This window comes from Globicephala melas, chromosome 9 (assembly GCF_963455315.2).
Source record: "Globicephala melas chromosome 9, mGloMel1.2, whole genome shotgun sequence".
NCBI lineage: Eukaryota > Metazoa > Chordata > Mammalia > Artiodactyla > Delphinidae > Globicephala > Globicephala melas.
In genome coordinates, this window is record NC_083322.1 from 50,230,662 (window position 1) to 50,253,379 (window position 22,718).

Sequence of the window (22,718 nt, forward strand, 5' to 3'; positions counted from 1 at the left end):
CCAACAGCCAACCAGCAGCCATGGTTATGACAACATCTTACAAAAACATTCTCAAGAAATCAATGGCATTCATTGCATTTAACTACTTAGTCCTTGTTAATAGTCAAGCAATTCAGAATGATTTCCTTATAAATTCACAACAGTTTTTGTATGATTTCCAATTTCACTAGTAATATCCCTAAACTATCACCCCAAACGTTTTCAAAATTTCCTTCCAGGAGCAAAAGTGATCCCTACAAATGGGCTATCCACCCATCTGATGTCCTCCTTCTTTTTTTTTTTTTTTTTTGGCTGCCCCGCACGGCATGCAGAATCTTAGTTCCCCAACCAGGGATACAACCCATGCCCCCTGCAGTGGAAGTGTGCAGTCCTAACCACTGGACCACTAGGGAATTCACTGATGCCCTCTTCCATTCATTGTCAGATCATCTGTGGTGACTTGCTCACTCCTCTGCTTAGAATTCTCTTCTCCCTTCATGGCCTGGCTCATATATAGCCTCATTAGGGAGGCCTTGCCCGTTATCTAATGTTATCTAAGATGACATTTTCCCCCACCCCCTGCTTTATTTCTCTTTATAGCACCCATCACCCATCTGACACGATCTCTGGCCACCCAAGGAAGAGGCTTTGATGACTTGGAATCACTGATATATTCACCATCACTGGTTTGCCATTGTGCCTCGGGGTCCTGGATCACACCAAAAAGGAAATCTCTGTCCCTTGGCTCACTATCGGTTTCCAGGCCAACACTATAGCCCTCTCATGACATAGCTCTTGGAGTGTAAACACACATAAAGAAAGTGATTTTCCCCAAGACAACCCCTCAGGGCCAAGGTGGCCAGGTCACAGAAGGTTACAGACTGCAGCCCCAGATGTCCTGAGGAGTCACCCCTCCACCCCGACCTATACATCTTGGGGTTGGCAGTAAGGGGAATCCCTTTCTTTCTTCTGAGCCTCAAGACTTAGCCCATTTCCTGTCGAATGATGTGACATTCCTTGGGGGAGGGAGATAGAACCATTAGTTGTCTTTAGGCATTATTAAATAAGCTAAACATCAAAGTGACAAAAGGTGCAATCAGCTACCACCAACCTGCAAATTTGTAACTGTAAAGTAAGGTAAGATTAACTCAGAAGGCAAGCAACAAAAATTAACTACTGTACCTAACTTCTTCTTTTGGAAAACAAGTCAAAATGTAGGTGGTTTTTTACCTTTTAGATTATGTGCTAATTATCCCCATTGTTAAAAGGATAGGGAAAAGTTCTCTTGGGTAAAATTTCCTGCCCGGGGTGAGATGGCATGAGGCTGCGGGGGTAGGGGAGGTCTCCCCAGGAGAAGCATGACTCTGCATATTGACTAAAAGGTTAAGGAAAAACCCAATGTCATAAAATGACTTTGTGAAGGGCTTGGTGCCATTAAATGTGAATATTGCACTCTTTGTTCCTGCCTAAGGAGCCTGTTCTAAGCCCTTTCTAGCCATGTGTTTTGAAACCTTTGCTCTGCTCCTTTCAGTTTAGCACAGCAACATTTTTAGAAGACAGAGCAACAATTTAAAAGGAGGACTGGTGTTAACAGATTTTATGGTGGCTTATTTATGGAGAAAGCCCTGAAAATTGCCTGAGGTTATTGTCCTTTAGAATGCTGCCAGGATGAATGATTGGTATTTAATTATTTACAGAGTCCTTTGCCACCACTTTCATTTGTTTTTCTCCACAGCACCCTAATATTGATAGCTTCAGATGGGATAATATATAGGAAAGAGTTTAAAGTACAGAAAGTCAGAGGATATTATTCTATCATTATGACTATTATTATATGTCTCTTCTTCTCTATAACACTGTTACAGCTATTCATCTTTCCAGAGAGCAGTGGTTGGAAAGCAATGGAATAGCTGAGACTTGCTCCGTTTCAGAGAAAAAGCTAAGAAATAGAGAACACAGGCATCTTCCTGAAACTGCTCTCTGACAATGATGTATACGACATAAGACTGAAGAATCTCCTGGGATCCCCACTTCCATTGAGCATGTACATATGCCTGTGTGTACACAAGTGCACCTTTATCAGCTTACAGTCCTGGGAAGAAAGGAGAAAGACGGTCTGGAAGGTTTTTCCATTGCAGGAATCTCTTTGCTAATGTTTGCTGAGTTCCCGCTTGTGGCCATTTTCTCATTAGTTTCATCATTAATTTCACCATTAATTTCTTTGTTAGCCACTAACGAGCTCATTTGCCACACAGACTGGTCCTTCATAGAAATCATCTCTTTCTCTGGTGTCACCCCTTCCACTGACCCATGTGGCCACTAATTGATGTAATTGGTGGCTGACAACTTGTTCTCTGTTATGACACTCTGGCCGTTCCCTTGGTGCCCAAGTCTTAGGGCCTGTGACTTCCTTCCACACCACACAACAGCATATCCCCTGCTTTTAAACTATCAGAGGATTTAAACTATCAGAGTGCTCTGGGCTGCACTGTTAATATTTCACACCCTCTGCTCAGTGTGACTCATCCTGTAAGAACAGGCAGCCTGAGCTTTCTCATGCCTTTCATTTTACTTTGAGCACATTCAAGGCCACCAGTGGATACTTGTATGTCACTCATCAAGGCCTGTATAGACACCCCCTTGTTTGCAATGCCTTAGGGAGTCATGGAGCCAGAAAAGGAGGAACATATGCTTTCCAACCCTGGACCTTAATACATCTGAGGGGTAGTAGCTTCCACAGCTGGGGTCAGGGCAGAAAGGGAGAGTGGGAGTCTTCATCCCTCCTGTATTCCAGTGAGAGAGATCTTCTCCAACGAAGGTGCCAGGGACCTCAAAAGGAGGGCTGGTACTACCCCTCATCTCCCCACCCCTGCCAGGCAGCTCAGAAGGGGTACTTCTCTCCTTTAGCCTGGGTGGGGGACATGCTGAGCATCTCTGTGCTGATCAAGGCTAACACTTGCTCTCTGGTTCCTTTGTGCTGCGGATGGTGTCAGAAGTTCAGAGCACAGGGTCCGCAGGGCTGAATTTGCCTCACGTGTACCAGAAGAGGGATAATAAGCTCTCAAGGTCCCACCATGGCAGGGACGCTGCTGCTAGTCCTTATGGCAGCTTTTTGTGAATTAGAAAATGCACCCCTTCCTCAAGGCTCTAGACTGCCATCTGTTGGAATGTTGTTGTAATAGACATACACGTATACAATGAGGACAGGAAAGGTGCTCTTGAGCCATGCGCAGTGTGGTGGGAGGAGGTGGACATAGGGAGGCATGGTTTTGGTGACTTTAGAGGAGAACAGGCCTGGATGGGCCACACAATCCTGCAGAACTGGTATGTGGGTGGTGGCAGTAAAGTGTAAACTCAGTCCTGAGACCCGGAGCAGATAACAGAAGTGGAGAAGTAGAGGAGGTTAGGTGTGCGTGGGCCTGACAGTGGCCTGGATCAGAACTTGGCCCTAGTGTCAGCCTTCTCTGAGGCTGACAGCACATCAGCAGAGGGGAGAGGAAGGTGCCATGGGCCAGACAGCACAGGTGAGGCCCACTGCTGGGGAGCAGCAATGAGGAACTAGTGTGCAGCAGGGATACAGTTGCCCTAGGTCTCTGCTGGAACCAGGAGGCTCTTGAGGGGGTGGAGGTGAGGGTTAGGTGTCCTGCAATGCTGCAGGCTGGGACTTAAGCTGGAGAAATGCTGTTTGGTTGCCATTATTGTGGTCAATTATGCTCCCAGGACCCTGACCTGGGAAAACGCTTGTTAAACCACAAACGCCTGCCATATCCTTAACTGCTGCTTATCATCCCCAAAGTAAACTAGTTTGACCATTTTTCTCTCCCTCCTCTAGACCACTGCTAATCGCCCATCTGGACCTCTTTCCTCCCGCCAAGGCTACCTTACTGCTGTAAAAAGAGTAGAGAATAGACTGGCAAGAGAATACAATCCAAGAGACCACTCTTCTCTAGATCCTCCAAGGGGGAAGGGGAAGGGAACAGAAATTGTTGAGCTTTAGGCCTTGTATGCTGGACTTTGCAAGTCTTTCTCCCCCGCTTTGGAATTTAAAAGTATAACATTTTTCTTTTTTTTTTTTTAGTTTTTTAAAAATCATTTTTTAAGAATTGAAGTATAATTTACAATGTTGTGTTAGCTTCAGGTGTACAGCAAAGTGATTCAGATATATACATATATATATTCTTTTAAAGATTCTTTTTCATTATAGATTATTACAAGATGTTGAATATAGTTCCCTGTGCTATACAGTAGGTCTTTGTTGGTTATCTGTTTTATATATAGCGGTGTGTATATGTTAATTCCAAACTCCTAATTTATCCCCCCCCCCACACTATCCCCTTTGGTAACCATACGTTTGTTTTCTATGTCTCTGAGTCTATTTCTGTTTTATAAATAAGTTCATTTATATCATTTTTTTAGACTCCACATGTAAGTGATATCATACAATATTTGTCTTTCTCAGTCTGACTTAATTCACTTAGTATGATAATCTCTAGGTCCATTCATGTTGCTGCAAATGGCATTATTTCATTCTTTTTTTATAGCTGAGTAATATTCCATTGTGTATATATACCACATCGTCTTTATCCATTTATCTGTCAATGGACATTTAGGTTGCTTCCATGTCTTGCCTATTGTAAATAGTACTGCTATGAACATCGGGGTGCTTGTATTTTTTGAGTTAGAGTTTTCTCTGGATATATGCCCAGGAATGGGATTGCTGGATCATATGGTAGCTCTATGTTTAGTTTTTTAAGTAACCTCCATACTGTGGCTATACCAATTTACATTCCCACCAACAGTGTAGGAGAGTTCCCTTTTCTCCACACCCTCTCCAGTATTTATTATCTGTAGACTTTTTTTTTTTTTTTTAGCAGCACCCACAACTCTCCTTTATTATGGCAAAATGATACAGAGTAAGATCAGCAGAGGGAAAAGACACATGGGACAAAGTCGGGGAAACCAGGCACAAGCTTCCAAAAATCCTTCCCAGTGGAGTCACAGAGGACACCATTCTCCAGCAAGGAGTTGTGACATGTATGAAATGTTGACAACTAGGGAAGTTCATTGGAGACTACGCACCCAGAGTGTTTATAGAGGGCTGGTTGGTAGGCAGCCTCTGCTGGCACATACCAAGTTTTAGATTCCCAGAAGGAAATGAAGTGTTCAGTATAAACCAAAGTGAGAGTAGCGTCGACACATATACACTACGGAATGTAAAATAGTTGGCTGGTGGGAAGCAGCAGCATAGCACAAGGAGATCGGCTTTGCGATGACCTAGAGGGGTGGGATAAGGAGGATGGGAGGGAGGCTCAGGAGGGAGGGGATATGGGGACATGTGTATGACATATGGCTGATTCGCTTTGTGGTGCAACAGAAACTAACACAGAACTGTGAAGCAATTATACTCCAATAAAGATCTATTAAATAAATAAATAAACCAAATGGTTTGTACAAACAATTTAGGAGAGGGAGCCAGAACTGTTACCAGTTCTGGGAACAGTGGGAACACTCTGTGTTCTGAGACACAGTCAAGTCCAGTCAAGGGCCAACCTTGTAAGCAGGTCTTTCACAGGAGAGCAGTCAGGTCTGCTATGTTAATCTTTTCTGCACACCCCCCCCCCTCCCTTCAAGGCACTCTCATGCTGCACTATTCACCGGTCCTCTCTCACTATAATGTTGAAGCCCTACTCTCAGCACAATTCTAGCCTCTTCCTCCTGGGAAACTGCAGCCCAGGCAGGCTGCCTCTCAACCCATGGAGGCAGTCGACGTCTTTGTGAACTCTGAAGTTCCAGGCCTCTCCTGCTGCAGCTTCTAGCTCTGCTGGCAGCTCCAGCCAGCCCTCTGCCAGAGTAAGAACTAGACAACTTATTCTGTCCTGCCGAACTCTAAGACATACCTGTTACATCCTTTCAAGAATTTTCTCACTACCCTGGACCCCTGTTGATCCTGGAGGCCACTGGAGTTCGCCTTCTTGGCTTGGCAGGGAAGACTTTTCCCTATGTCCTCAACAATGTTCTGCAAAGAAATCTCTCTGGAACAAATCTCTAGGCTTCTCGTATGTGAAGAATGGAGGTGAGTGATGGGCTAAAGAATTCAGGAAGGGATTTGGCCACTTCTTAGCTACTTCGTTGATGTGTCCAGCACCTCTTTGCAGAATTTGCAAGTATTTGCTCTTTATTGTTTAGAGCTTTGGGCTTCTGCCAAGATTTGCTGTGCATCATGCCTGGGAAAGGACCACCTCAAGTGTCGAAATGGGGCTGGGCGTTGTCGAATTCCTTTGTAACCACGTCGGCAGGAGGCTTTTTCTACTCTCCTGGAGAATAGCAGTGAACTACTGTGCATAAAGCCCTCTTCTTCCTATTGTAGATCTTCCTGGAACAGGTGCTGGGGTTGACGACATTATTTTAATTGCTCCTCTCCTATTTCTATGGGAGAAGTTTCCACTGGTGTAGCTCTTTTGGGCTCTCTCATCCCATCGCCGACCCAGGAAGAGAGTCTCTTCTGATCGGTGATCTGCTAGTGTTGGAGGGTCTCCTGCAGAGGCGGGGGGTGGCCGTGGCTCACCGCGGGGACAAGGACACTGGCAGTAGAAGTTCTGGGAAGCACTCCTTGGTGTGAGCCCTCCTGGAGTCCGCCATTAGCTCCACCAAGGAGCCTGTAGACTTTTTAATGTTGGCCATTCTGACTGGTGTGAGGTGGTACCTCATTGTAGTCTTGATTTGCATTTCTCTAATAATTAGCAATATTGAGCATCTTTTCATGTTTGCATGTCTTTTAACATCAGATTTCATCACTGAACAGTCTCCATTACCCAGATAGTTTATATATCTTTTCTTTTAATCCTCACAACAACCTTGTAAATTAGGTGCAGTTCACAGAATAATAATGGCCCCCAAAAGTTGTCTTCATCATAATCCCCAGTATTTTACATGATGAAAGGGACTTTGCAGGTGTGATTGAGTTAAGGCCCTCGAGTGGGGAGATTTCCTGGGTTATCCAGGTGGGTCCAGTGTCAACACAGGACCCTTATTAATGAAAGTGGGAAGTGGGAGAGTCAGGGTCAGAGAAGGAGATGTGACAGTGAGAGCAGAGTCAAAGTGATGTGACATGAGAAAGGCTCAACCTGCCATTGCTGCTTTGAAAGTGGAAGGGACCACCAGCCAAGGAATATGGGCAGCCTCTAGAAGCTGGAAAAGGCAAGGAAACCCTGCGGAATGCAGCCCTGCCGCTATCTTGATTTTAGCCCAGTGAGACCCATTTTGGACTTCTAACCTCCAGAACTATAAAGTAAATTTGTTTGTTTTAAGCCACCACATTTGTGGCAATTTGTTAGCGCACCAATAAAAAACTAACACAGTAGGTATCCTTGTCTCCATTTTATAGGCAAAAAAACTGAAACTTGTAAGAACCTGAGCCACAATTGAAATCTAATTCTCTATGACTTCAAAGGCCACACTTTCCCTTAGACTCCATTGCTGCCCCTCTTAAATTTGTAGAAGTAATGTCCTTACTGAAATCATCAAATATTTAATTGCTGGAACAAATACTTTAGAAAGAATCACTAATGGCATGCTTCTGAATAAATCTGCTTGCCACAGGTAATTTATTGAGAGAAAAGAAAACATCAGTTAAATCTTGCCTGGAGATTCATGAAAAGAAAACCAGAATATCTAAAGCACTTAATTTTAAGGGGATTTACAAAATCATCACTCTTTAGCTTGTTTATTCACTTGGTTGAATTTGTAATGTATCCTAGGTACACTTAGTAGTACACTGGTCATAAAAAGATGCACAACATCATTAATCATCAGGGAAATATAAATTAAAACCATAATGAGATAGCACTATACATCCACTGGAACTGTTAAAATTTGAAAGACTGAGTATACAAGTGTCGGTGAGGATGTGAAGAAACTGAGACCCTCCTAAATTGCTTGTAGGATATAAAATAGTACAGCTACTCTAAAAAACTGGCAGTTTCTTATAAAATGAAATATGCATTTACCCTATTATCCATCACTGCCACTCCTAGATATGTCTTTTAAGGTGTATACATTTGTCAACACTCATCAAACTGTTCACTTACAACCTCTGTAGGTAATTTATATCTTAAGTCTTGAAAAAAGAAACAGGAGTTGAAACGAAAAAAAAAAAAAAAGACTCCTCACACACTGGGGTTCTTGGAATAATCAGTGTGCACGGAGTTAGGACTTTTAAAAGGGAAGTGAGTGGAAAGAGCACCAGGCAGGAACCAGAAGCTTCCTTCTGGTCTCAGTCCCTTCTTTGACTCATCCATGTGACCTTGTGGGATGCATTCCGCCTTCCTGGGTCCCAGATCATCATCTGCAAAATAAATGATCTGCATTAAATGACCTCACAGTTTTCTTCTAACTCTAAAAGTCCATTTTTTTACAAGTTCAAGTGGTAAATCAAATTACTTTAGAAGCTTCTAGTTGATGGAGCACTGTTTTCCCACCACACTCTGATTCTAATCCGTGATTCAGTTCGTACTGGGTCATCAGTTAGCAACATGACTCTAAGAGGTTACATTTTCCTATGGGAAACTTGAATCCACTTTATCAATTAGTTTCCAGGAGCATATCTTTGAGAAAACCAAGTGTGGGCCACATACATTCAGATTATGGGCATTTTCCATATTCAGATACAGCATATATGTATATATTAATAGAGACATGGGGATTAGTAAGAACATGCTCTTTAAAAAGCTTTGAGCAAAAGGGTAATGTGACACAGTCAAAATACCACCAGCCTGATAGGCTCTGTGGCCTAAGACAAGCCACTGACATGTTCAGATGACACCTCAGTATCTGCACACATCAAAATCTGCTTCCCCAGTGTTGGTTAAAGGTGAAATGAGATCTTGTCAAATAGGTAAAGCGCGTTTTAACTTGTACAGTGTTGTGCAAATACAAAGTGGTTTGTTTTTATTGAAAATGAGGAGGGGGAGGAGCAAGTGTCCAGGAGGGGATCCTTCTGCAAACAACAGTTGAGGTCCGGCCAGTACTAATTACTGCTCTGATGTGATATAGGAGATAATGAGAGAGAGGATGGTCTTTTAAGGACTCAGAGATAAAGGCATTTTAGAAGGATACCCTTGGTTGCACTGGAGATTTTTGCTGCTTCCAGCAGTCTCTCAGCTCACCCCCTCATTTGTGTCTGAATAAAGCCCAACCGGCCCTCATCTGCAGGGTGATTGACCTTTGATTTGCCAGGCCTGGTTGGGAAGACCCACGGGAGCCCGGTGTCCATAGCTGGAGGTGGGAGAGGAGTCACAGAGGGTGCTTGGGGAAACTGATTGTGTCATACTGCCGAGGCTCTGCCCAGTGTGGAGCAGGGATGGAGGTGGGGGGTTGGGTGGGAGGGTGGATGGGTAGACAGATGATGCGAAGGTAACGTTACAGCAGAGGTGGGAGGTTGGAGAGCACAGGGTAGAGGAGAAGGGAGGCATGGAGAACGAATCTCTTCCCCAGAGCACAAACTCTCCCAACAGACTTACTCTTTGATGCTGTTATTTCCCCACTGCTATAGTCCCAGGACCTCAGACCGTGTTATCCATGCAGAACGTGCTTAATAAATACTGGTTGAATGAACCGAACGGATGCATAGAAAAAGAGGGTCAAAAGGCAGCATTGGCAGTGCCTTTCCACCCCCACTGTGCCCGGAGGAGTAGGAGAGTCCTGGCCCATCTCTCTGGTCTGGGAGGCAGGAATAGAGAAGGGTTCAGCAGGCTGATGCAGCCAGCCATCTAAACTATCAAATCATGCATTGTTAATACCCTTTTTATGATTACCCACACCCACCAGGCATACTTGATTCTTTCCTTTACAGTCGAGGAGCCCCAAGAGCAGCACCCTCAAAATGTTTTTTGAATCTTTCAGTTTTCACCACTGCTCTTACTCCAAGCTCCATCATCCTCCATCTGGACCACTGCAGTGTTCAAAGTGTCCTAACTACTAATGAGAGTGCTTAAAGCCCTGTGAGTGATGAATTGGTAGATTAGGATTGACATAAATACACTAATATGTATAAAATAGATAACTAATAAGAACCTGCTCTATAAAAAATAAATAAATTAAACAACAACAAAAAAAGTCCTATGAGAATTGACCTCCGTTTTCCTTCTCTACTTTGTCACGCACCATGCTGCCCCTTCCTCACTTTCCTATAGCCACACTGGCCTTTCCTCTGTTCCTCAAACTTGTCAGATTGCCTGCCTACCTCCGGACCTCTGCACCTGCTATTACCACAGCTCCAGCTTATGTGGCTGGCATTTTCTTGTCATTCAGAGAGCCTTTCCTAACTAACATGCCTTCCCCATGTCACCCTGTACGCCCTATCTCCTCATCTTGTTTTATTTTCTTTACAGGACTTACCTCTATCTGGAGATAGTTTTAATTGCTGTTTACTTGTTTTTTGGCCCCTCTTCCTTAGGAATGTGCTCCCTCCGTGGGCAGGGATTTGTAAGTGTTGTTGAGTGTTGTGACCTCTATTTTCAAATGTTTGTGGCACCTAGTAGGCACTAAGTAAAATTTTGTGAATGAATGCCTGTTCACCAGGTGCCTTCTTGACTCTGATTTAGTTTTTCGAATAGACTGCTTATAGAGAACGTGCCAGCCAGGGGACAGGGATGTCTGTCCTATTCCCTAACAGCTCTATTTTTCATATAAATAAATACATGGATACTTGAGTTTGTGTACCTTAGCCTCTGTGGGTCTGGTTAATGTGAATCTGTCCCTAAAAGATGGATTGTCTCTCAGGGCACTAACAAATCAGGTGTTTGAGCCTGTAGATCTAAGAGCTGTGATCCACACTGAGAAGCATTCATTAAGAAAGATACCCTGCCTCAGTGATCCTTGACCTTCCACTCATGACCTTCATGGCCTTATCATGAGTGTCCCCTGGGCTTCTTTTAGGATCTTCTCTAGGAATAAACAGAGAAGAGCTCTTGATGGAAAAACCTCCAGAAAGGAAAGGAAGGCTGTTATAAGTATTCAACAGGTCTTTCATCTTGAGCTTTTATATTTGTAGCATCTTTCCATCCTACCCCAAATGCTATCAGCATAATAAGACAAGCTTACACTTCTGGAGAATGAGAAGAAGGATAAGCTAATAGCTATTAAGTGCTTTATTACACATCAGGCACTAAGGACTTTATAAATATTATCTCACTTAAAGCAATATTTATAAAAACCAATAGGAATAGAGAAAATATAAACAGTGTATAAAACTTGGATATTTAAGATGAAATAACACAAAGGGTCAGATTGGCAAATCAGACTCATAGGAGTTAGAGATCTCGCCCAGTAAATATAGTTTCTAATAATTTCAAGAATACAGGTGATTTTGAGATACAGGCGAATCCTGGAGCCCCTGATCTATGAAAGCTGCTCTCTGGTCTTTTCTTGCCACATTAGGATTTTCTCTGGCACAGATTTAACATATGAGGCCTTTAAGCAATGTATGCTGTCATCACTAAAGCACAAACAACAACTCGGGTCATGAAACATCTCAATTTTATACTCACATAGTTACATAGTTTACATGTCACCTTCCAAGGAGCCGTGCCTCATAAATCCATAGATTCCAGGTGTGTTTATCATAAGCCATCCTAGACTGACCAGGTATATCCTGCTAAAAAGTTTTTCGTAGGTAAGAGCTCTCTCAGTGGTAATACCCATTAGTTTCCTTTCCAGGAGGTCTATCATTAGCATTTTTACAAGGATCTTTAATCAACTAACTTATTTTTCCACCCCTCCCTCCCCCCCTCCTTCCTTCGTTCCTTCGTTCCTTCCTTTGTTCCTTCCTTCCTTCCTTCCTCTTTCTTTCTTTCTTTCTCTCTTTTCAGTCAGTGGCTTCTCAGGAAAAGAGAAAAAATAGCTCTGCTAACCTCTTTTTTCCTCCAAGGAATAGGTTTCTGATCCTAAGAATTCCACTGAAAACAGTGCAGTGGTTACTTTCATATGCCCCCAAAGCCTTTCACCGCAAATGAACTCTGCTGCTGTCCAGGGAGAGCCAGCACAGATTGGCAGCTTCTCCTTAAGCAGTCTCTTACCTCTTTGGCTTCCAGACCTGTTTCTCTGCTTCAGGGGTCATATATCTCACCACTAACTATATTTCTATCACTGAGTTTACATTTGGTTATTTTTCCACATAGTTCTTAGGTTTTTGTTTTGTTTTAAGGATTTGTCTTTCAAACAGCTCTTAATAGCGACGTTTTGTTTCTTTTGTTCCACTGACCAACATCTACCACCAACAACCAGTGGGGTTAGGCTGATATAAACAGTGTTAGCACACTGAGTCCAAGTTCTATTCAAATGCTATTGAAAGCCCACTGCATGCCTACTCAGTACTGAGGATGGAAAAGACATGGTCCCTGCTCTCAGGGAACTCGCAGTCCATTGGGACATAAAATGTGTCTATCCCCCAATCCTCCAACATCATGGAGTCACCCTGCCTTTAACATCTAAGTAAAAATGGCTGTGTCTTCAAAGAGGATGTAATGACAATTCTCTCCCTAATGGTATCCTGGAGTCAATTTAAACCAAATGTTTTTGTTCTTCTTAAACACCAGTAAATAAATAGAAACAATGGAATGTGCTTGACGCTGTTACATAAGCAGAAGGAGGAAGTGGTTAGTAAATTCTAACTGGGGATGTGAAAGATAGCTCAGATAGGAGGTGGTAAGCTGGGTCCGATGAATGACTAGGCATTTATTAAGTGGGAGAAGGACATACCAAGCAGCAGGCACAAGGCAGAAACATGAAAAAGCAAAGAATATTTAGCGACCTCCCAGTGGTTAAGTATGACTAAAGCATTCACTAAAAGAGGAGTGTGAAAAGTGGCAAGGATGGTGTAATAAACAAAAGGCAGCTTACTGTCTTCAGCATTTTCTAAACATAAAAGCAAATCTGGGGGCTTCCCTGGTGGCGCAGTGGTTGAGAGTCCGCCTGCCGATGCAGGGGACACGGGTTCGTGCCCCGGTCCGGGAAGATCCCACATGCCGCGGAGCGGCTAGGCCCGTGAGCCATGGTCGCTGAGCCTGCGCGTCCGGAGCCCGTGCTCTGCGATGGGAGAGGCCCCAACAGTGAGAAGCCCGCGTAACGCAAAAAAAAAAAAAAAAAAAAAAAAAAGCAAATCTGGGATAATTATCATAAACAATCGAGAAGTATCCCAGCCAGGGCCAGGACTAGGGTGAGGCAAGTGAGGGACTCATCTTGGGTGCAAAGACAGATAATATTTCAATACAAAATTTCAAATAAAGATAGGATCAGCATTACTGAGTTTTCCTTTTGCCTCAAGCTCCAATATGCCTCTGCAAGGCACTTCTTTATTTGAAATTTTGACATTTGTTCATAATGGATTTTTTGGCACTGATTTTGATTTTTTAAATATTGCATTGTTTTGTCTTGATGACTGAGTGTTTTGACTACCCTCTTAAAATTTTTGCATCTGAGTGCTTTACTCACCCTATTCCCAACCCTGATTCCAGCCAAACTTTATCCATTAGGATGTGTGAAAGACAGAGCATGTCTCCCTGGAATAAAAGAACAAATTTTCTAATAATAATAAGTAATAAAATTCACAGCAGTGGGTGGCTGATGGGATACAGAGATAAGGGAAAGACAGGAATCAGGAATTTCATCTTGGAAAACCGTATGGAGGTTCCTCAAAAAATAAAAATAGAACTACCACATGATCCAGCAATTCCACTCCTGGGTATTTATCCAAAAGAATCAAGAGCGAGGTCTTAAGAAGAAATTGTACACCCGTGTTCACAGCAGCAGTATTCACAAGAGCAAAGAAATGGAGGCAACCCAAATGTCCATCGACAGATAAATGAAAAAGAAAATGTGCTGCATATATGCAGCAGAATATTGTTCCTTAAAATGGGATGTTATGCCTTGAAAAGGAAATCCTGTCACATGGTACAACACAGATGAACCTTGAGGACATTATGCTCTGTGAAATAAGCTGGTCACAAAAAGACAAATACTGTATGATTCTATTTATATAAGGGATCTAAAGTACTCAAATTCATAGAAACAGAAAGTAGAATGATGGCTACCAGGGGCTGGGGGGAGGGGGAATGGACAGTTATTGTTTAATGTGTGCAGAGTTTCAATTTGGCAAGATGAAAAATTTCTGGAGATCTGTTTCACAACAATGTGACTATATTTAGCACTACCAAACTGAACACTATGTATGTACCTATATACATACATTTCCTATCTCTGCTAAGAGGGCCTAGGAGCAATGACATCGTAGTAGCCAAAAAGGCTCAGGAGTCACTTACTGTCAAGGCCAATAGCCTTATCTATTTCAATAATTTTTCTTTTTTATTGAAGTATAGTTGATTGACAATACTTTGTTAGTTTCAGGTAAACATCAAAGTGATTCAGTTATATATGTTATATATATATATATTTCAGATTATTTTCCATTATAGATTATTACAAGATATTGAATATTGTTCTCTATGTTATACAGTAAATCCTTGTAGCTTATCTATTTTATATATAGTGGTGTGTATCTGTTAATCCCATACTCCTGACTTATCCCTCCCCCTTTGGTAACCATAATTTTGTCTTCGATATTCATGGGTCTGTTTCTGTTTTATAAATTGATTCATTTGTATTATTTTTTACATTCCACGTATGAGTGTGGAATCATATAATAATTATTTTTCTATGACTTCACTTAGTATGATAATCTCTAGGTCCATCCATGTTGTTGCAAACGACAATATTTCATTCTTTTTTTATGGCTGAGTGATATTCTATTGTATATATATATATATACACCATATCTTCTTTAACCATTCATCTGTTGATGGACACTTAGGTTGCTTCCATGTCTTGCCTATTATAAATAGTGTTGCTATGAACATTGGGGTGCATGTATCTTTTCCAAGTAGAGTGTTTGTCTTTTCCAGATATATGCCCAGGAGTGGGATTACTGGATCATATAGTACCTCTATTTTTAGTTCTTCAAGGAACTGCCTTACTGTTTTCCATAGTAGTTGCACCAATTAACATTCCTGCTAACATCAATAATTCTTGAGGTCATTATTTTATCACTTCAACAACTGATATAGGCAATAATGACCCTGGATCATAACGAAAAGGTTAAAATTTAACATACAGTCACAATTTCCTGGTTAAGGAGGCATGTAAAAGACTTCCATCAAAACTTAACACCCAGGTCTTAGTTTATCAATAACCATTTTCCAATGTAAGGAGCCAAGCTTTCTTGGAGAAGTGGTTGATTCCAGGGCTTGTGCAGGAAAAATACAAAATGAGCTTGGAATATTTTATACTGAGAAAAATTAAGGAACTGCTTGAAAAAGGATGGGGGTCCTCTCAAAAAGATACAAAAGCCAGCTAGAAGAGGTTCCCAGACAGCAAAGATGGAACAATTTGAGCAATAAACTAAATCATGTCGAATTGATTATAATCTATAAAATAAAATGAATTTTTGCTGATAGTAATTAAGTAATTAACTTTTTTTTTTTTTTTTTTTTTGCGGTACACGGGCCTCTCACTGTTGTGGCCTCTCCCGTTGTGGAGCACAGGCTCCAGACGCGCAGGCTCAGTGGCCATGGCTCACGGGCCCAGCCGCTCTGCAGCACGTGGGATCTTCCCGGACCGGGGCACGAACCCGTGTCCCCTACATCGGCAGGCGGACTCTCAACCACTGCGCCACCAGGGAAGCCCTTAACTTTTTTTTTTAATGTATTTATTTTTGGCTGAGTTGGGTCTTCATTGCTGCGCGCGGGCTTTCTCTAGTTGCGGTGAGCAGGGGCTACTCTTCCTTGCGGTGCGCGGGCTTCTTATTACGGTGGCTTCTCTTGTTGCGGAGCTCGGGCTCTAGGCACGCAGCCTTCAGTAGTTGTGGCACACAGGCTCAGTAGTTGTGACGCACGGACTTAGTTGCTTTGTGGCATGTGGGATGTGGGATCTTCCCGGACCAGGGCTCAAACCCTGTCCCCTGCATTGGCAGGTGGATTCCTAACTACTGAGCCACCAGGGAAGTCCCATAATTGACTTTTAAAAGGAGTAGGGACAAGTCTTTCTTACAAAGAATACCAGTTTAAAAGGTAAAAGAAATTAAGGAAATAGAAAAAATCAACATTGGAGGAAAGATCCACCAAAGGATGCTAAAATCGGTGAGTGAAAACTTGAGGAAAAACAATATATAAGCATAGTCTCAAAGTATCTCATCCAAGATATTGGGTAAGTTTACAGTAGAAAAATCCAGCAGACATCCCCTTAACTAAGCAATCAAAGGTTAACATCACTGGTCATAAGACATCTGGACATGATGTGTCCCTGATTCTATGCACCAAGAAATGTACTTCACTTCTGTGGTAGTCTTCCCCAAAGTGTGTAACCTCGATCTAATCACATTACACATCAAAACCAAAATGAGAGGCATTCTACAAAATCACTGACCAGTACTCTTCAAAAGTGTTAAGGTCAAGAAAGATAAGGAAAGACTATGGAATGATCACAGATTGGAGGAGACTAAGAAGACATGACGACTAAATGCAATGTGGGGTCTTGGATTGGATCTTGGGTCAGAAAAAGGAATGGGTGGAATTCAAATACAATGTTTAATTTAGTTAATAGTATTATACCAATGCTAATTTCCTGATTTTTGTAATGGTACCGTGGTTACGTGGGATATTAACATTTGGAAAAACAGTTTGAATGCTATATGTGAATTCTCTGTACAGTTTTTGCAACTATATTTTCTGTATGTTAAAATTATTTCAAAATAAAAAGTTGAAAAATTCCTAATGGACAGAACTTTATGGTGATGAAAATATATAATACATTTCATTTTTTATGATTTAACTGCAAATGCACTTCTGATATTTTGCTGATATACATGTTTCTCAGTGTATAGTTATAGCCTGTGTTTACATACTGGTGTTCTCCTCCACTCCCTCCCACCCCAAGTAATTGCACTCATGGAATAATTTTTTTTTTTTTTTGCAGTACGCGGGCCTCTCACTGTTGTGGCCTCTCCCGTTGCAGAGCACAGGCTCCAGACGCGCAGGCTCAGCGGCCATGGCTCACGGGCCCAGCCGCTCCGCGGCATGTGGGATCCTCCCGGACCGGGGCACGAACCCTTGTCCCCTGCATCGGCAGACGGACTCTCAACCACTGCGCCACCAGGGAAGCCCAGAATAATTTTTTTTAATAATTCTTTTATTGAAGTATAGTTGATTTACAGTGTTGTGTTAATTTTTGCTATAGAGAAAAGTGATCCAGTTGTACATATATATGCATTCTTTTTTAATATTCTTTTCCATTATGGTTTATCACAGGATATTGAACATAGTTCTTTGTGCTATACAGTAGGACCTTGTTGTTTATCCATTCTGTATGTAATAGCTTATATCTGCTAATCCCAAACTCCCACTCCATCCCTCCCCCAATCCTCTCCCCCTTGGCAACCACAAGTCTGTTCTCTATGTACTCATGGAATAATTTGACTTTGTCAGTATGGGTGGTCCCATGCTGGGCACTGAGAACAAGAAGGTGAATAGCACTTGGTTTTTGCTTTTGAAAAATTTACTGAAGAGTAGGGATAATTAATGTGAAAAGAAAAGAAATCAATATGATATGACAAGCTTCATAAAGGTAGGTAAGCAAATAACTGTGAGATACAAAGATGCTACTGTCTTTTTCTTTTTAAAAAGAACTCAGAGTCTAACATATTAACATAATCTGCATAATTATGTTTAAAGAACATACAATCATCCATAATGTAATATACTGCAGTTGGCCAGGCTGTTCTCTAATGGGAACAGAAGTGTTGGGTACATGGGAGCTCTTCCCACTTTTCAGGGAAGAAGACATTTCCACAAGTTTCCTTGTGGTCAGCAGGCAAGAGCAGGTCAAGGAGGTTGGACGACTTCCTCTGCAGGCGGAAGAGCGCTCCAGCCTCCCAGCTCTGCAATTGCAGACCATGCATTTGCTGTTCCGAGCCCATCAGTTGCAAATCAGTTCTCCTAAAAGGAGACGTATGGGATGGCCCGAGCTCAGTTTCATGAACGAAGAGGTCAATCAGATTCTCACCTAAGAGCTCAACTAATTTGTCTCATTTCTGACTTACAGCCTCCCCAAGCCTCCTCTCGGAAGTACCACCTATCACACCAATTTTCATAATTGCAGGTAACTGAATAATTGGCACATTCATTTCTCTGGCAAGACTTTCCTGTCGATTCTGTCCCCAGAAGCCTATAAGGACCCAAGGCCCTGCTGAGGATAGCAGGGGATGGATCTCAGTCTCCCGGCTCACACTGCCCCCAACGATCACCCTCACTCCTCCATCTTCAGTCTCCTCTTTTCTGGCTTCTTCCTTCCTGCTGGAAACATGTGGGGGGTCTCTCTCCGCTGCTTCCATAGTGTGACAATGCTCTCCTTGAACGAAAGTGCATGGCTGAGGGCAGTAAGGAAATATTTTACTCTGCCCAAATACACAAATAAAGGCAGCAAATAAATGAATAAATATCTTCCTTTGCCACTTTACCCACCTTTAGCCACTCCCCTGTCTATCTCTTTCCCATCTCAGAGTCTTTGGTGCCTTGAAGTCATTGGGCCAAACACTGAACCCATTGTTTATCTCCATGCTGGCAAACTAACAACCCCCCAAACCACAGTTCCCTTCTCTTTCATGACCTTGGTTGGTGGCTTCTCTATCACCCAAGTCACCCACGCCGGATCCTATATATGATCCTAGACATTTACCAATCTCTTTCTTCTGACATCTAAGTGGTCACCAATTTCCATCAATTTTACCCCCTTAATATCTTTCAAATCCATTCCTTTCCCCGGTGCCCCCATCCCCACTGCCGCCATGTGGACTCAGGCCTTCTCAGTCTTGCCTGAACCATTGAAATAGCCTCCACTCTGCTCTCACTCCACCTTCTATCTGTCCACACGGCTGCCCAGGTGTAGATCTACCTCCCCACACCCTGGATTGAAACATTTCAGTGTTTCCCTTAGTGTGGTTTGCACAGATTTTCTTTTCTTTTCTTTTCTTTTTTTAAATAGAAGTATAATTTATGTACAATATTATATAAGTTACAGGTGTGCACACAGTGATTCACAACCTTTAAAGGTTATACTCCATTCATAGCCATCACAAAACACTGGCTATACTGTCTGTGCTGCACAATACATCCCCACAGTTTATTTTATACATAATAGCTTGTACCCCTTAATCCCCCACTGCCATATGACCCTTCCCCCCTTCCCTCTCCCCACCGGCAACCACCAGTCTGTTCTCTATATCCACAGCTTTTCTTGATCTGGCCCTTGCCAACCTCAAATTCTCATTTCCTACCTCCATAAGAAACGATATTTATGAAAAGCTTCCCTCATTCTAGAAGATGTGGTACTTCGTGTTTTGTTAGTTATTTCATTTAATGTTCATAAAAATCCTTTGGTGGAGGTATTATTTTTTTATCCACCTCTTCACAGATAATAAAAGTGAAGCAAAGAGAGGTTAAGAGTTTTGCTCCACTTTACATGATTGTAAGTGGCAGAGCTGGGACTTGAATCCAGGTGTCCTGGGGTCAGAGTCTGCTCTTGGCCACAAGCTCTGATGTCACCTCTCTCCTCCAGCCCCCAGCCTCAACATATACACACCAGCAAACCTGAATGGCCAGTGTTTGCACACACTCAAAATACTGTTTCATGATTTGCATGTGTTATTTTCCCTCTTGGAATACATTTCTGCCTTTTATTTGCCTGAACTTTATTTAGCCTTCAAAACCCTACTTTAATATCAGTTCTCTTATGAAGATTTGCTGTCCACTTTCTCCATAGACCGTTGTCCATTTTGTTATTACTTGGTTCCTTACATATATATATATATATATATATATATATATATGACGTGACGTGGAAATTATTTACTTTTCTGTCTCACCATTTTGTTAGGACATGTTAACAGTCTTATTTATTGTTATTCCTCAGCAACGGGCATACTTTATGTAGAAAATATGGACACATTTCAAATGGTGTTGGTGCTAAAAGTTTTACCTTTTTTTTTTTTTTTTTTTTTTTGCGGTACGCGGGCCTCTCACTGCTGTGGCCTCTCCCATTGCGGAGCACAGGCTCCGGACGCGCAGGCTCAGCGGCCATGGCTCACGGGCCCAGCCGCTCCGCGGCATGTGGGATCTTCCCGGACCGGGGCACGAACCCGCGTCCCCTGCATCGGCAGGCAGACTCTCAACCACTGCGCCACCAGGGAAGCCCAGTTTTACCTTTTTTTGATTAAAACAATGAAAGTCAAAGGGCTGAAATATGAAATACTGGAGGGCTTCTTCATCACATAAGTAAATCAGCTTTTGGTTTTCTTTTATTTTGAAGGACAGTTTAATAATTAGAAAAAAGGAGCCACCAGTTATTCAAAACATGACTTGCAATAATCTACTTCCTAACTTAGCCTGGTAACTCTGTTCTAAGAAAATAATGGGATTTGCTTAAAAGTCAGCATAAGTGGTGGGGGGGAATTAGCAAAAGAGAGTGTCATTTCCTTCTACCATCTCAAGTAAGTGATCACAGATGCTCTCCTTATGGAACTGTATCCCCCCCACCCAGAGGACCTGGAGCATCAGATAGCGGGTCCACTCTTGCAGTCACTTCCAGACCCAGTCAGGAACCAGGAGCCAGAGATGCCCCAAGCATGGCCACGTAAGACCTTACAGGGAGAGTCTTACAGGAAACGGTCAGCTGGTCATTGCAAGGTTTAATCCAGAATGCGAGACTGGGTCAGATTGAGCGGGCTCCTAGTGGAACAGGAGTGCAAGAAGCAAACTCCCCACAGTTATGTGCCTGCGTCTTCTCTATGCTATAAATATGACAGTGCAGCAAAAATGGTGCTTCTGAGCAGACGGCAGAGTCCTGCCACAGACAAGTAGAATTTAAACACATCAGTTAACTTGAATCACTACTTTTGTTTCCAATCAGCCTGGTTGTGGGAATAAATTTCTACCTGTTTTCTTATAGTTATCACCCAGTGCTTATTTTCATTTCACAGCAGCCTCTGGAGAGAAAGAGAGAGAGGGAGGGGAAAACCACGCTGAATCGCTAAGCAGAGCACCCATCCATTTGATAGATATTTTTTGATGGGCCACCCAAAGATGATGAGGAAAGAGCTCCTATCTTTAAGGAGCTTCCAGTCTAGTGGGGGATTAAGACACACAAGTACTTGTACAAATTATAACAAGATCTTAGAGATGGTAGAGAAAGAAATAATCAGTCTACCAGGTGGAGCTAGGAAATGTTTCCCAGAGGTGGTCAGGCTAGGTCATGAATGGGTATTGGAACTGTACCAGAAGGGAGAAAGGAGGCTTTCGAGGAACGGTGACAGCACGGTGCAAAGGCTGGGATGTACGGAGGACCTTGGCTGGCCCTGGGAGTGGGGAGTAGTTCTCCGTGGCTGGAGCACAGTGTGTGTGGCCTTTATGGTAGGAAGGACAGGCTTGGGCTCAGGGGTCCAGGGGCTTGGAGGACAGGCCGAGGAACTGGATTCCATCCTAACTGCCTCAGTAACGTGTCGTGTCTTCCCCTCTTCTCCATGCCTGCTGTCACCTGCACAGTCCAGCTCCTGCCTGGATACTACCGAAGCCTGCTAATGGCTCTCTCTCATCCATTCTTGCTGCCTCCAATCTGTTCTGAGGGATCACGGCTGTTCTTAAATCTCTTCATTTGAGTTCCAGAGCAGGTAGAACTAATCCAGACTAAAAGAGAAAGCGGAGCAGTGGTTGCCAGAGGAGGGGGGTAACTGCAAAGGAGCATGGGGCAACTTTCTGAGTGAAAGAAACATGCTGTGTCTTGATGGTGGTGCTGGCTGCTCATTGAACTGTACACTTTTAACATGGGGGCATTTTACTGTTTTTAAATTATACCTCAATAAAGTTGATTTCTAAAAAAAAAGACAACCTTTATTTGCCCTGGGAGGAAGACCAGTACCCTGCCCCGTGGTACACCAGACCCCAACGCCTGCCGCTTTCCCCGGCCCGGCCTCACCTGCTTCTCCTGATTGCAGGACTCACCGTGCCCTTCTCCTCACTGAGAACCGTGCCCGTCCTTTCTGACCAGGATGCTCAGCCTGTCTCTGCTGCCCACTCAGCCACGCGGCCCAGCTGACTCCCGCTCGTCCTTCACGTTGTGGCTGAAATTTCAGATCCTGCAGGGTGCGGTTTCTGGACCCGCAGGCTCTGGTGCCCCTGCCCGCACTTCTGTGAAGCACTGAACACTTCTGTGAGTATTTGTTCCACATCTGTCATCCCCTCTAGACAGCAAGCTTCATGAGGATGGGGCTTATTTACTGCTACCTCCCCGCCACCTAGCCCAGTGGCTGACATGGGAAGGCGTAACAAATGTTTGTTGAATTCACAAACTCATTTTAGGGTTTTAAGCAGGTTTGAGAGAGATGCTCATATGTATGTTTGTTGGTGGTGGTTTTTGGCCACGCCTTATGGCACGTGGGATCTTAGTTCCTCTACCAGGGATCAATCCCGGGCCCCCTGCAGTGGAAGCATGGAGTCTTAACCACTGGACCACCAGGGAAGTACCTGCATGTTTTTTCTAACAGAGGTTCTCAACTATGATGTTTGAACGTGTCTAGGGTCTTGAGAAACATCATTTAGAAAGATCCCTCTGCCTGTGCCAGGGAAACATTCGTGAGGTACGGA

General features: G+C 43.1%; 1 long non-coding RNA gene across 1 annotated transcript in view; it reads left to right on the plus strand.

Annotated features, from left to right (window-relative positions):
- The window catches only part of LOC115853743 (uncharacterized), a 93,705-nt gene that overhangs the window by 40,453 nt on the left and 30,534 nt on the right, over positions 1–22,718 (plus strand). Inside the window, exons 3-4 of the long non-coding RNA XR_009565065.1 lie at positions 17,002–18,183; positions 22,070–22,284. This is a non-coding gene — a long non-coding RNA (uncharacterized lncRNA). The remainder of the gene's footprint in view (positions 1–17,001; positions 18,184–22,069; positions 22,285–22,718) is intronic.